A 13,283-nucleotide genomic window follows, 5' to 3' on the forward strand; every position below is an offset into this window, starting at 1 on the left:
ATGCATGGCAGAATCTGAGGAGGGAAAAAAATACCCACAACAATGTAATTGGTATGACAAGGCTACATAGGTTCTCTTACTTGGATAGTAGTTTATCTGAGGTTTTCTGATCCTGCTTGCAAGTATGTGAAGGCCCTATCCAAAGGAAACATGGTGGAATTTCAGGTGTGTCTACCATTTGAGATGCCTTCTCAGCACTGAGAGCATGACCATTTGTTATGTTGCATTGCTACTGGTGCTAAAATTTAGGGTTTTGATACAACCTTTCAATTCACAGTAATTTGTTGTATAAGCTAACTGTAGTTGCTATGGAATCCCAATGAAGAGAAACATTGCTGATATTTTTTGCTCCTGTCAGCTGCCTGTTTCTCTGTTTAATTCAAGCTTGATTTTTTTCCATATCCTTTGATGGAGGGGAACGACCACTAAAAAATAATTCTCCTTGTGATGTTATCGAGCTTTTTGACTTGATTTTCCAGAGAAAGTTCTGACCTGAAATAGGAAAAAGAACGTATAAAATAAGTCAAATAATTTTAGGGTTTTTTAAATGCTAACATTGGCTAAATATACATCCTCTTTCACTAGTGATGTAATTATGGTTAAAAAAAAATGAAAGCAACTGGCATCCATTTTTTGGTGAAGAAGAAATAGTATTTACAGGGGGAAATATTACTTAAATGTAGTAATTTATTTCTTTGTCTTTGGATTTGCTAATACTTCCACTTATTTAGTGTGAAGAATCGGACCATGCGGGATGCATAATTTGATATGCAGTTTTCACTGACTGTTGTGGGAACTCTTCTTTTTGACTGCTGTGGTAATATTTGTCTTAGCCAATGATAATGGGCACTGTTATATATTTTAAATGTTATATTAGGCCACAACTTCTTGTGTAGTGTAATCTTCAGAGGAATCATTGATTCATATGTCACATAGTCATCTATTATTTAATTAATTCTTTAAAATTAAGTATAATTTAAAAATAATGGTGGCTTATACGCTGCAGCAATAAAGAATAAAATGGCAAGGATGTTTTTCTGTATCTGTAAGAAAGTCTTCGCTCCCATAAAAATGAAAGCACACTGTAAGGTTTTTTTCTCTTTCTACTATTTCATGGCCTGCCAAAGACTTAAGGAAACCCCTTACTAAAAAATCTCCATCATAAAAATTAAATTTTTCACTTGACTGGACATCAATATGGCAAGCCCAAACCAAAGTGCAGCCAGACAAATACCTTCACTTTTTTGGTCTTTGATAATGTTTAAGTCCAATTCACTGTCTTGCTTCTGATGCAATGAAAATAGAACACTTTTAACATAAAGTTTCTAAAACTACTGATAAATGATTTTTTTACTCACAAGGAAGGAAACAAGGGTTATATTTTTAGTCTTTAGTCATGGGAGAATGGACTTGTGTGTTTTGTTTTTTTTTTCATTTAAACTGACTTGCATTATTGGCAATAAAGCTGATTTTTCTTTTAAAGTGTTTACAAAATTGCTCTTCCGAAGGCTTTAATCTCTTAATCCAATTTTCAAATTTTCTCAATAGGCTCCAAGCCACCAACGAAAACAAATTGTTGCTCTTGCTGCAGTCAGTCCACTTTCACTGTGATTTAATTATAAATTTTTGAGTGTTAGTATTGTCTAAATATTTCCCTAATTTTGTTCCCTCAAGGGGAGACTCAGTCTAATGACTTTATGCTGCGGGGAATTTAGTCCCATGCACTTACAGTTTAATGCTTTTGTTGGTATACAGGTAATTCTCTTTTCAGAGACAGGAGCACTTTCTCTGTCATGAAAACTTGAATCAAATTCAAGTTATTCAGTATTTTCGTTTATTTAGAAGTGAGGAGTAGGAGTCCATGTATTAAAAACACTGACACATTTTGATTTATTTTTCCAGTTTACCAACAGTTAGGCTTATTCAGTGTTGTTTGGTTAATGTTCCCAAATGTTAATTGATTAATGCATTAACAAGTGATTAACTACTTACTGAAACATTTTTAGTTGTTTTTGGCTGTATATTTTGTTCTTCATTGGAACTGTCTACTAATTTCAGGATCTACCTACCTATTTATCAACATGGATACATCTCCTGATGAAATAATCTTTTCTTCCCTGTTCTCACATTTAAGGTTCTGTTTTCCTCTGGTTTCTTCATCTATGCTACTCCTGAAAGACAGGGAAATCTCTTTGCAGTTAAATAAAGCATCTATGACCCAAAGAGGGTATATGTTTTTGTCTGCAATTTTCTTCAGTATTTCTTACTGTCTATCTTTAAATCCCACTTGGAAATGACTTACTCACAGGCGAGGTGCCCAAGACGGAAGTTTACGGTTCCAGTTTAGTGACTAGTGTACTAAAAATATAAGCTCTTAAGTGCTAAAATGCTGTAATAACATATTCTTAATACATTTATTGCTTCTCACCTCCATTGACGCATAGAAAGAATCTTTTTCCTCCGTGCTTTTTTCTTAATTCCCTCACAGTCCAGTCATGGGTAGCATATAGACCCTACTTTTTAATGCAGAATCTCCTACCTATTTAAACATTAATACTGGCAGAGGCACCACCGTAAAGGGTGTGTGTCAGGCCTTTATCTATCTAGGTTTTTAGGAAGGTGGTAACATGTAAGAAAGTGACAGTTTATATCAGGAATAAAAGTCTGTACATTTACCAATTTTAATTGTAATCTTCACTGATTTTTCATGTTGCCTGTGAGACTTTCTGCAACTCTTTTTTCTTTCAGCTACTGGGACAGTGCAATGAACTGCAATACTAGATGGTTCTGGAGAATTCAGCACAGAGAAAGACATTAGTCAAGCAGGCCAGCAGATTCTCAACTTCCAAAACTTATTAGATCATTGAGAATTTCCTGTGCAAATATTGAATATTAAGAAACCATTTGGGCAGCTGCATGTTGACTACTTTTTATAATATATACAAGTAATATTACTTCATTGAAGATAGATTGACACTATGTCCTTTCCCATTGAATTTGACTTTTTGTATTGTTGCTTTAGGAATTATTCTTTTTATTCATAGGTAGTTAATTGTGTTATAGTCCCAGCTGGGGCCATTTTCAGAGCACTAGTAAAATGTAAATACTGACAGTTTGGTTCTTTAAGTCTGCCCTCTGTGCTGCAGTGTTGTGTTTTTCTGATTTGGGGCTAAGCCTATATCAAAAAATATCTGATCCAGCTAAAGCTGTTTTACTGTTTAAAAGAAATTTACGCAGGATTTATTCCACAAACTCACCAGAAACTTCATTTTTAAAAGCAAAAAAAATATTTTTATCTGGTAAAAATATAGTCTTCAATATTAAATTTTGATTCAATATTAAATTTACAGGTCAGAAGACTACATTCTGAGAAGTGCTAGATGTTCTGTTTTCATTTTTTTCAGAGAGAGATCAATGATGCAAGTTGACAGGGTGAGGAATAATCTGTCTGTTGAGAACTATGAATATTCAGAGTAAGCCTGATGATAAGGAGAGAATAAAGCATGTGGTTCAGTGCCTCTAATATGATTTGGCACTGAAGTCTCAAATTAAAATGCATGAAATGAGAGATAACTATTTTTTGGCAAATTCTCTGTGTTTTTTGTTACCGTATCTTCAATAAGTGTTTTAGCTATTAAATTTGTAATCTCAAGTGACTACCGATGCACTTAGTATATTAAAATAACCACGACTGACAAACATCTATGTTGTATTTTTTAACTAAAGTAGGTAAGCATGCATATTAAACCACCTCGGTGTAGTCAATTGCCTTACTTTAGGATTCAGTTAAGGATAGCAATACTGAGCCCACAGTTGCAGGTGGGAAGGCGATTGTGCATGAAATGGGGACATGGAACCTAGAAGTCTCAGGACTTGATTTTGTTCATCTAGCTCCCTCACTCAAAGATCTCTTCAGAATGTGGAAGAAGGTAATATATGGAATAATTTTAGAACTAAAATATATAAATAAACAGACTACCGAGAGATATTTTGGAATCTCCCTCACTGAAGATATTGAAGAACTATCTGGATGCAATCCTCTGTAACACACTCTAGGATGACCCTGCTTGAGCAGGGAGGTTGGACCAGATGACCCGCTGTGGTCCCATCCAACCTTAACCATTCTGTGATACTGTAATCTATTAAGATCAGAAATCCAAAATGCCATCCACACAACTACAGTTACTAATCCGACTTAACACTAAGAAAGTTCAGGGAAAAAACCTCAAATGAAAGAAAAACATAATTTAGAATATAATTTAGAAACTGATAGATATTGCCTTTTGGCCAAAGCAAGGTATATCCAATTCATTTTGTAGGCTTCCCTGATCATTTGGGCAAAAGAAATGTTGCAGATTTAACAGCAGTCATTCTTACCGCTGATCAAAGATCAAGCTGATTGAATAGCCTGGTAGACTGTGAAATGAAATTGGGAAAACTGATTAAACATGAAGTAATGGAGACAGGTTTTCAGATGACAAAAATAGGTTGCCATGTTCCTGTTATATAAAAAATCCCACAAAAACAGCAACAACAAAAAAACACCAAATGAACCAAATAAACAACCAACCAAGCCAAAAGAATAACCTCTGGAAAACAACTTTTGGCTCCAGAAGGGAAGCATGCTAAAGCCATCTAGTAGAGACCAGCAATTGTAAAAGGTTACCTTAGTGCGTATCTCTCAAAGTTTCCCTTTCCAAGCCTCTTTACTTGATTCAAATATGGAGCTATCTTCTGAAAATGCAACAGAGGAGGAAATACTTGCTTTTTATGCAATACCCTTGGATTGTGACATTGAAGAAACAAAGCCTACCTTTCTATATGTCCCTAACCTCACGGATCTTGAACATAGAGATCCTGTAGCAAAAGAGCTGCCCTAGTCATAGGGCAAGATTGAGTGAAGTTTTTTCTTTGCTGCTGTTGAAGCTAAGAGGCAGTCCAGAAAGGCATACAAACTTATTTGGTTTAGTGGTAAAGCAAAAAATTTCCTCTCTAATCCAGTGTTCCTCACTGAACTAAAATTTCAGGCCAAGGGTTCTTCTGGTTTGTGATATTTGTGGGGAGGATAGTGATTTTTTTTCTCCCTATCCCATCCTGACTCTAAAGTGAAATGCAAAAACATTTTGCTCCACAGCATGATCAGAAATCCAAACTACATTAGAAGCAAACTTGCTTCGCCTTTTGTGTTCTTGGAGAACAGAGGCTCATCTTTGACTGGAAAAAAAAGGTTACTTTTATTAAGAATACATCAAAAACTGGAAAATAAGAAACTCTGGGATGTGAAAAATATAAAAGCCTGCAAGTACAGCTTAGAATTCAAGACTATTTCTTATGAAAGTCTTTAGCCTCTAGCCTTTTGCATTCAAAATTGGTATTGAGACTCTGATGTTGTTTTAACAGGTCAGGAGTTCTCTTACAAATGCCAGGGGAAGGAAAAGGATATAAGTTGCCATTATCATAAGTTGCATTTGTCAAATATTTACCAGCAATGTATTTCGTGTCTCAGAGGTATTAGTGAGTCATGTTTGAGTCATCTGAATGAAAATTTAGGTGAATAAGGCTGGTTCTCCATTGACACTGGCCAGTGATGATGTAAAAGGAAACTCCATATCTAAACTTCCTTTATGATTTTCTCTTTGTAACATGACACCAGGATTATTTTTTTAATTTTTTTGTGAGTCGTCTTGCTGCTTAGAGAGAAGTGGTTTATCATTTATGAAATTGATGAGGGCTTTTAAACATACATGGATGTTAAATAATCCTTTTACTGTTTCTAATTGAATTTTATATTTTTGCCTTTCAAATGTCTTGCATAAAAATATTGCATGCCAAATAAACTGGAAAATTTCACATCAAGACAGAGTCACGGAAGAGATTTATCACATTAAGGCTTATATTGTGCAACCTGTATATGAATCACAGAATCATTTAGGTTGGAAAACACTTTTAAGATCATCAAGTCCAACTTCTGACTGATCAACACCTTGTGCCAGGTAGACCTATGTGGCACTAAGTGTCACATCCAGTCATTTCCTGAACACCACCAGGGCGTGGAGAATCCATTACCTTCCATTAGAATGGGCAGTCCATTCTAATGCTTAAAACCCATTTCCGTGAAGAAATTCCTCTTGATGTCTTGTCTGAATGTCCCCTGGTGCAGCTTGGGGCTCCATCCTCTTGTCCTGTTGCTAGCTGTCTGGGAGAAGAGGCCAATGCCCACCTTGCTACAACCTCCTTTCAGATAGTTGTAGAGAGCAATAAGGTCTCCCCTGAGACTCCTTTTCTCTTGGCTAAGCAACCCCAGCTCCCTCAGCTGCTCCTCACAGACCCATCACCAGCTTTGTTGCCCTTCTCTGGACTCACTCGAGCACGTCAATATCTTTCTTGAAGTTAAGGGCCCAGAACTGGACACAGTACTCAAGGTATGGCCTCACCAGTGTTGAGTACAGGGGGACAATCCCTCCCCTGGTCCTGCTGGCCACACTATTTTTGATCCTAGCCATTGGCCTTCTTGGCCACCTCAGCACACTGCTGGTTCATGTTTAGCCAGCTGATGATGCTAGACAATTAGGCTTCACACTTCTTTTTATGGTTTTATATTGAATTAATAAATCACTTAATACAGTACCTACCCCTATGCATGTTGGTTTATTTTCCTTTTTGGAGTCAGTCCCTCCACTGTTCCAGTGGAGCTAAGTGGTGGTAAATTCAGATTAGCAAGAATGTTATTCTGTGAGTCTATGGTTCTGAAGGGGTTTTTTTTTTGTGTAGCAGAAATAACAACAAACAAAAGAAACTCCACACAAAACCAATACCAAGAAAGAAAAAACAGGCCTCTTCCTTTAGTTAAGATGCACATCACTGTCTGGTGCCAGGAATGGTCTGCTTTTAATGCTGCCAATGAGGTTCTCAAAAAGCTAATGCTTGACAAGTTCTTACTAGTGGGAAATTTCTTGGATGGGTGCCTATTTTGTTGAAAGGTCTACGAAGTTTAGGATTGCTATAGAAGGCAAACACAATTCCCTCTAAAACTTACACTGTTACCAATGCATATCACATCCCCGTTACTGTATTCCTTTTAACAAAATCTATCACAGAGAGTTTCACAAAACAAAACTTTTCTTTTCATAGGGCATTAACTGTTTATTGAGGGGAGTAGATGGTGTGATTCAGGAGATGATCTATCTAGAAGGTTTCTGTTTGAAGGTAAAGACATTTTAAAAGACAATTGAACCAAGATAACTCTTAGAAGTAGTAAAGTTTTTCTGGTTTTTAAACTTTAATTGGTATAAATATGTATTTAAAATAATTTGTCTGGGATATAATAGACTATTATACAAGGCCTTTAAATCATGATTAAACATGATTAATGCTATTGCAGCTCACTTAATATGAGGCAGGCTAAAGAAGTGAAATAGTGGAGTCTGTTATATAAATTACAAAGTCATCCAAAACACTACGGGGTCAGAATTTATGTCTGGAAAGCAGAAAGACACCATATTAAAGTTCACGTAATCTTAAAGAGTTTTGAAAATCAAGCAGCTTCTCCTTCTTGATTATGATTTGAGGTTCTGCATGGCTCTGTATCCTTGCAGGGTTTGCTTTATCTAGCCTATATTCCTGCAAAAAAAGAGAACGCAGGCACCACACACAGTGTTTTCTATACAGAAAATTTGCTTGATGCGTGAAAGGAGAGAAGAGCTGAAGTCTCTAAAGGCTAATACAGAAAGGCATATATGGAGTCTGGAGGAACTAGACACCTGTGCTAGGCTGAGAATGGCATTGAGTAATCCCATGATCAGTAAATATGTTGTGCTCTTAAAAATCAATTATCCTCTTCTTTCTATGATCCTAGCACTGTTCATTTCTTTTTTTCCTCAGTTTGTCCTTTAATTATCTATAATTTTTATCCAATGACATTTTGACCTTGAGATTAACTCAGTTAGTTAGAGCGTGGTGCTAATAACACAAAGGTTGTGGGTTCAATCCCTACATAGGTTATTCACTTAAGAGTTGGACTCAATGATCCTTGTGGGTCCCTTCCAACTCAGAATATTTCGTGAAACTTTTTTTGTCATTATTATTTTCTCTCATAGATTTCCTGTATCATCATAAAAGTTGTATCTTGCTCTATTCTAGGCTTTTCCTGTGTTCTACTCCTTTCTCTATAAGAGAAGTATCAGTGCACACCCTGCTGTAAACATTTTCCAAAACCTACAGTCAAAATTTCTGATGAGTCCTGCACCTGCTTTCTATGGGAACACCAAGCTTGAAGTTGTGTGTAGCATGGAAGTAGCTTTGACATTCCCAGGTTCACTGGAGTTTCTCACTGGTATATCTGCAGTCTGTCATGTGTTTTGCTTTGGTCTGACAAGACAACACAACCCATTCTACCTATTTCTTCAAATCCTACCTGGACATACCAGGTAGAACTCTAGAGCTGCATGTTTGCAATACTTTGTGTATGGTTGTTTCTCCATTGATACTGGATAAAGGGGGATGAATATAATTCACAAAGAATTGATTCTGTAGTGATTTGTCCATTTGGGATAAAATAATAGCAAAAAAAGCCATATGCATATGAAAGCCTAAAACTGAACTTAACATGACAAGCATTAGCTTAGCATTGCTCATCAGTTATATCACAGCTAATATATGTACACTTCACATAAATGATGTATTGAGAGGGTCAGCATCTGCACCCACTGAAATTTTTTGGACTAAAATATACTCAGCCAAACTTGTGAATTTCTAAATTCTTATTTCAAATCCCAGATACTTTAGGGATTTGCTAATAAATTTGTGCATGTATGTATAGATGTACATATTAAATGTTATAGAAAATAGTATTTCCCTGGCTATACTTTTTTCATTTGCCATCTCCATTTACACTTCTTTCCTTCTTCATTGTTATAGCTCATTTAACTTTCTTCTCTTTTTGCTTCCTTCTTGCTTTTCTTCCTCTTCCATTACCTGAACCAGTATGAATTTATGGATCTGTTCAGTGTAAGTAACATAAATCACATAAATTAGAGCCACAGATTTCTTTTGTATTTCAGCATTAAGTATAAGTAATTTTTATCAGTTACATAATATCCTAAACAGAAAGCTATTAATTTGAAAATTTGGAAGAACCCAGTACCATATTGTTATAAGTCTGAAATTCATATTGGGATTGTACAGCAATATGTTCAGACATCTGCACAGGCAAATGCTTCATAAACTCTAAAGTACTAAAAAAATATACATTACCATGACTCACACTTAGTCAGATAAATAAGAAGCCAATAATGGAAACATAAGGAAAACAAGACGTATACAGAAATAAAATTTCAGGGTGAAAGTTACAGTATGCATTTGAATCACTTATATGGCAAATTTAATGGGATTAAAGTTTAATCCATATTCTTCTTGGAAATGTAACACATCGATATACACGATGCCAAAGTCAGTTATAAAAAAATGTTTTGAATAGAGCACCAAACAGAAATTGGTATTGAAGGATTAGAAAGGATTAGGAACTAGCCTAAATGAAATAACACTGAGGTATTTTCTAGTCCACTTTTAAATTCCTTTTGAAACAACACTTTTAAGAGTTTAGAATCCAACCAAACTGTAGTAAAGGTTTATTGAAAGTGTTGGAATGCATTAGGCAGAGTCAACATTTTGTTTACAGGTCCAGACACATTTTTTGGACTATAAAAGTCATTGGAAGGAAGTGCAAATCTTCAAGTGAAAACTGTTACAAAAGTAGAATTCTACTTTATTTATTAAATCTTGTGACTTAACTGAATTTCTGGACTTTCCTGGGAGATCATTTATTTTATGTATTTTTGGTTAGACTATAAGGCCAGATCCAATAAGTATGCAAGAAAGTAGAGTATCTCAGCAAGAAATAGTAACATTGAGGCTTTTGTGACTAAATTAGTAAAACATAAAAGGTTTGCTTAATTATATTTTCTTTTTAATAGCCTCAAAAGAGTATCAAACATTTTTATTCGCATTAAGTTTTCTAAAGTGACGAAAATTATAATTCTGAATTGCAGTTTATTGCCTACTGTTTTCTTTGCTTAACTCTTCTTTTCATCATCCTATTTCCATTCGCCAAAGTTCTTGCATTCATCTTTCTCTCTCCTCTGGAGTGATTCTTTCTCTGAAATTTCAAAGAGCTGAATAAGAAAGGGTGAAGTATCTGTATTGTGAGAACAATATTTGTCAGAAAGCCTGAGACATGCTAAAGAGCCCTTACTGTGACAGAAGCATTTTTCAGTGCTGGGTGACACAGCACAGAGACATCAACAGGAGTTCTGTTGGCAGCAAAATGAATTAAGCATGGTTCCTAAAAAACCTATCTCTTAGTTGAATTCTCTCACACTTAATATATTGAAAACTGGCATTATAGGGTGTCTGTCTCTCTTCCTGCCCTTGGTCCACAGAGTTTTCATATTCTATCTTTCTGTTTTCTAATGAGAATTAAGGTCAGTGGGAGGCATTAGTGAGTATTTCCTCTAACCAACCATGAATTTCGCAAATCTTTTACAGATACAATACTATTAGGGTTTGCAATTCTCTGGAAAATTGATGGACATCAAACCATATACTCAGCTGGGAGTAAAAGAAAAACCTATAATATATTTATGCTTTACTATACAAACCTCACTTTCTTAGGAAACTAGGCTAAATATGTTTCTGTTTGCACGTTTTATGCTAAAATTCATGCGCTATAGAGGTCAGGCAACAGTATGCTGCTAACAGCAAGCTGTGGACTGAGCTGTAGACAAAACGAATGAGGTGAATAGGGGCCACAGTTTTAATAAAAGTTCCTTAGCTACATTTTTCTGCCTGCAGGCAGCTATAGACATTCTTCCCCTATTGACAAATTGTCTGACACTTTTCAGATATAAAATGATTCTGCTTTGAGGTTAGTGTCATACTCCTCAGGCCAGCTGTGGAGTCCAGCTGAGGGTTTTTTCCAGTTCTGTAATACCCTTTTATTTTATCAGTGCTTTTTTGGAATTAATCTTCTGAAAGTAAAGATATTTCACTGCTATTGATGGCATTGTGGGGGGCAAGGAGGGAAAGAAAAGCATTCAGCATGAAGGCAAGGTTCCACTGATGGAGCACAAAGGAAGGCTTCAGTCCCCCCAGCTCTATCCCTGTAGCTGCTCACAAGCTTTTAACACTTCAACCAGATTAACAATGTGCAGCCTTGCTGAGTGTATACACAGAAGCAGCTCCTTGACTAAGCTTATTGAAGGCAGAAAGATGGCAGCAACTCTACCCTTAATTTCTCTTAAAGCTTTGGAGTCTGAGGAAGCGCAGTTAAGGAATGCCTTCATATCCTTTTCAAATAAAACAGGATTCACATTCCACTTTTTATGGTCAGAAACAGGGGATTGATGATTTTAGCTAGGAAGCTGAGAAAGTGCCTGGAAAATCTTCAGTGGGTGATCTGGGCGTCAAACCAGTACACTGTCAGTGCTTCAGGAGTTCAGACAAAAAAACATCATAAGTATTTTGGGCACATCATTAATAGGATGTTGGAACTGGAGAAATCTAGTTACTACCATCAGAGAAGGGCAGAGAGACTGATGAAAAAAAAGTGCATAGTGGTGGTGGAGAACAGGCATGAAGGGAAAAAGCTGACAGAAAACATTTGTAAGTTGTGCTGACATGGAGGAAAATAGGATGGAAAGGGAGCATAAACCAGGCCTGTGTCATTTTAACAGGCTCTCAGATCCTAGATTTTGTGAATAAAAGGGCTGAAAATGAGGTTTGCTATATGATAGTTTTCAGAATTGCTATAACTGGCTTGAATTATGCAGTTACCTCTTTTTATCTGTGTAGATTATAAATATATTTTGATGTGAAAGCAATGATTTCCATAGTCTGAGTTTTAATACCTCTGTGCTTTACTTGTTGATGAAAAAGCAGGGAGATGGAGTGGTAGGACCCAGTCTGGTCTGTGAGAAGCAAAGATTTGTGTTTTATTCTCTGTAGAACTGTGGGTAGGTCATAAAGAAGTCCACAAAGCAACCCAGGGGTTTAGAGCCTACAGGCATAAAAACTAATTTGACTCCAAGGGTCTTTATCTAGACTGAGATACCGCAGAATTGATTGTTTCAATTATAATTTCTAACACACACGCATATCTATATATACATCACAAATAAAGCAAACAAAATCACTAGTTATTAACAGCTGCAGATATTTCTGTTCTCATAACAGAAGCCATTTAAGTTCATACTCTCTGACTTTAAAGCCTTTTTCATGTAGGTAATTTTATTGTTTTCACATGAATTTCTTTGAGGGTGTTCCTATTCTGCAAAATACGTTTTTAGCTATTTGGGTATACAGCTAGACCCTAGTATTTAGATTCTTAGCTGAGAAAAACTTCAGTATGTCTAGGTTTTGTACATGGTTTCTTGCTGTGACTTTTGAATGATGTATAAAATATTATGACTTACATCAAGTCTTCTGAGCCTTTGTTTTCCATTCATCTGCTCTATGTTTCAGCTTTCTACAATTCTAAGAGATGTCTTTTATTGTTAACGCAATTACAGTGCTTTGAATGGAATATTTGTTCAATAGAACATACAGAAGGTATTGTTTTTGAAAAAAAATCTAGTGTATGTTTTTGAAGAATGTCAGAATTGTGCTAATTTCTATTAACTTCATCTTTATATTCCAGCATACCACCAAAAATAACCAACTCATACCTGTTTTCAGCCTCTAGGTGATTCAGTTCTCATAATGTAAAGATTCATCTGGCATTGCTAATTTATTTTCTTACCTGGAAATTCCAGCATAAGGAAACTTAGTAAGAATTTAGCTGGATTAAGTGCCTCATTTCATTAGCATGTCTAGGTTAAGAGTACAGTTACTAAAACTGGTTAGCTAAAATGGTGATTTTTAAAATAAACAAATTTGAAAACCTCACCCTATGCTTACAACCTAGGAAAGAATAAAAAAAAAAAGGCAGTAGTGGTCTTAAGGCAGCAAAAACCTAATTATGTTACCCAGACTAGCTAGCAGCTGTTTCTTTTTTTTCATGCTAGTATGCTAAGCATACTAGTTCAATAGTTAGAATACCCCCAAGATGTGGATATTCTGAAACAAGCCTGTTGGTTGCAAGAGGAAGGCAGGGGCAAGTACTTTCTTTTGGGAGTTCACTAGTCCACATATATTTCTTTTTCTTTTTTCAAAACAACAGGTTTTGATAATTGTAATTAATATACTAGTATGTTAGAACAAATTCTTTTTTTTTCAGTTCAGTTTCTTTC

The 13,283-nt window shown here is 35.8% G+C and overlaps 1 long non-coding RNA gene across 2 annotated transcripts; it reads right to left on the reverse strand.

The window, feature by feature from the left end:
* Positions 1 to 370: 370 nt before the first annotated feature.
* Positions 371 to 4,763, reverse strand: LOC127470466 (uncharacterized). Of its 2 annotated transcripts, none has more exons than XR_007904305.1 (5): positions 4,667 to 4,763; positions 4,378 to 4,416; positions 2,677 to 2,787; positions 2,070 to 2,171; positions 371 to 492 (listed from the first exon to the last, which is right to left on the reverse strand). It is a non-coding gene; the product is annotated as an uncharacterized LOC127470466 (long non-coding RNA). The 2 variants fall into 2 exon arrangements; XR_007904306.1 differs by having other exon boundaries at positions 4,588 to 4,753.
* Positions 4,764 to 13,283: the final 8,520 nt, after the last annotated feature.

This window comes from Manacus candei, unplaced genomic scaffold (genome assembly GCF_025592945.1).
Source record: "Manacus candei isolate 608988 ecotype Guabito, Panama unplaced genomic scaffold, ASM2559294v1 h1tg000021l, whole genome shotgun sequence".
NCBI lineage: Eukaryota > Metazoa > Chordata > Aves > Passeriformes > Pipridae > Manacus > Manacus candei.